This window comes from Lupinus angustifolius, chromosome LG05 (genome assembly GCF_001865875.1).
Source record: "Lupinus angustifolius cultivar Tanjil chromosome LG05, LupAngTanjil_v1.0, whole genome shotgun sequence".
Lineage (NCBI taxonomy): Eukaryota > Viridiplantae > Streptophyta > Magnoliopsida > Fabales > Fabaceae > Lupinus > Lupinus angustifolius.
The window spans coordinates 7651068-7654179 of record NC_032013.1 but is presented as its reverse complement, the minus strand read 5'-3'; positions in this window follow the sequence as shown (position 1 = coordinate 7654179).

Genomic DNA, 3112 nt, shown 5'->3' with positions numbered 1-3112 from the left:
TATGCCTAAAATGCACAAATAACATTTATGATTAATGCATGAACATATAATAAACTAGATGGCATGTCTCATGTAAATGATATGATAGTTTTTAGACTTTGTGAGGTTGGCATCTAGGTTTATCTAACCTAGACTCAATAACAAAGACACATCTAAGACTCCAGTCTAGACATGAAGCTCTTGAATCTTTGGCATGTTGATTTGTTGAGTTGTCTTTAAGCTTTCATTAAGTCCTTTGTCTTCATCAAAATATAGGCAAGCGTAAGTGCTCTCTTGACACATTGCACTTTCAATCTCCCTTTTTTTGATGATGACAAACTCAACACCAAATTTGTTTTGATGCATAGCTTGGAGATGATCACAAAATGTACGGTTGTTGATTTCAAAGTTAAAGCGCATAGCTAGACAACGAAAGCTTAGTATTATTTATAACTTGCACACAGTAAACAACAAAACAACCTTTCTCCCCCTTTTGACATTATCAAAAAGATTAACTAAATGAAATTTTGGTCAAAAGTAAGAAGAGATATGAAATGAACTCAAACTATAATTACTCAATTAATTAACCAGTTGATGGAAGAATTGAAAAAGTGCACAAATTTATCAGCACTTATCGATTAAAACAGCAGGTTAATCGATTAAACCAACAGAATACAGCAATATGACAGATTTAATGACATGGAGGGTTATACATGAACCAATCAAGCATGGAATGATCAAGTATTTACATTATAGCATTGAAATAATAGGCTCAATCAAACATAAGATATACATATAACCAAACATGATCAAGATCCATTAAACATGCAATCATGCTATATTTGACATATATAAGCAAAATGAAACCACAATAGGAATGATTTAAGTTCAAATGGCATGCATATCAAGTCATAAAGTTGCAGAAATAGTAGATAGTTACAGTTACAATCCAGAAAGAAAAGAGAAAATATGTCTCGAAATTACAAAGCAGCATAAATCCTAAAAATTAGCCATATAGAAGGACTAAACCTAGGGCAACCTAAGATCTAAGGCCTTCTAATCTAGGGATATGGAGGAGGATCTTTGTCATCAGGTACGGTCAGACTACTATCACCCCGAATGAGGAATATCAGCTTCTCAAATTCTGCACAAAACCTCGCATTCTGTGCCTCAGCAGTGTTCTAGACAAGGCTCCTCATAGCCTGATAGTGGTTATCGATGTAAGCAACTTGACGCTCCTCAAATTGTTCTCAATCATTATGGTAGGAGTCCTGCAAAGACTGAAAGTGTAAATCCATCCTGTTGTTCAGTCTTTGCTCCATGGCATCCAACTAAGCTAATCCAAAGGATGATTCTTGCTGTGCAGTTCCAGATGGCTCCCCCTGAGTCTCTACATTAGGATGATCTGTACCAGCCTGATCCTCATCATCAGATAGCTCCAAATCCATTGTAGTAAAATCTTCCTGGTATTGCCAAGTACTGCCATACTTGTAGATACCCATTTTGTGGATAAGGCTATCACCAACAAGGTGATCTTTGTCAGAAGTCTCTATGACGATGGTGTTAGATATGTCAATATACAGATAGTCAATAATTCTCGATATGATGATACTGTAGGACAATAATTTGGATTGCAATGTAGAGACATTATACATGACCTTCAGAATTCCTTCAGGTCAATTAACCATTATATTCTCCTTCACAACATACATAAATTTCAGATCATTAACAATAGATTGTTCATGATTAGTGTTCCTCTGAATCAAGATGTACGCAATCAAATAGTAAAGCAATCTATTCTCTACCGATAAAGAGCCATCTTTAGTCAGTTCTCCCTGGACATACAGATGGGGACCTCTCAGACATGATTTATATACCTGAGCAACATCAAAATTAGCAAGCCAGTCACAATCACCTAGGCTAACACCAGTAGTGGATAAGCCACCCACATTCATAAAAATGCTACTATCCATCTCAAAGAGATTTCCTGAAATCATAGACTAGTATCTACCGTCCTTATAACGGAAGTTAATGTAAAATTCCCTAATCAAAGCGGGGTACATATTACCCGTTAAGTCCAAAAACATTACAGCTCCCTGAGCCTGCATACCTTGCGGAAATTCGAAATTCTGTTCTGCCATCCAGGTAAGATCAACATACCTTATGTAGGTGGGTTTCCTTCCCAGAAATTTGGACAACCAGGTCTCCTGAAGTATGAGTGAGTAGTAGAGATCTCCATAGTTGTGCCTCACATTCGAATTTGAAGATGAAGCATTAGGAGGCCTACGAGTGCGGTGAGCAGTTGTCTTGAACCTCTTTGAACGTCGTCTTTCCATTGATGATTAAAATCGTGAGTAATGAGAGGAGAAGGAGGATAAGGGAGCGAACCTAGAACTTAGGGTTTTGGAATTGGGAATGGGATTTCTTGGGAAATAGAGAAACAGATTATATGAATTGAGGTGCACAAATGGGTAAAGGTGAGGTTTAATACTTCTATTAAGCTGAGATTTCGAATTTGCTGTTCACATTTGAGATTTTCAGAGGAAAGGAGGAAGAGAGGGTTTGAAAAAGTGAAAAAACGTATCTGATTCTAATATATATGTTTTTATTAATCGATTAAGTCCCGCATTTAATCGATTAATCCTTGTAAAAATTCCAGGTTTTTAGAAAAATGAGTCCAGGTAATCGATTAAAATGAATCTTAATCAATTAAATTTAGTAAAAATTGAAATGGTTACTACTGGAACTCATTTTAATCGATTAAGATGGATAGTTAATCGATTAACTAGTATCAGATTTGTAGAATCAAGAGGTTTTTGGGTTTTAAAAGCATGCAAAGATTTCTAACTTTTATCAAGCAGTTTTTACTCAATCACATATACATTTTCAGCTTGTCACACAAGATCATGAGTCATAAAAGGAATGTAATGCATTCATGATAAGTATACATTTTGAAGCATAAAAGACATTAATCATGCGAAGCATATAATAACATTTGTAGACGATTTTAATCAAGATAATTTTCATCAAGAATTCCAAGTTCTCTTCGAAGAACATAGAAGGTATCTCGTGAGAGAGGCTTGGTGAAAATATCAGCCAATTGCTTAGATGTTTCAACAAATTCAAGCACACA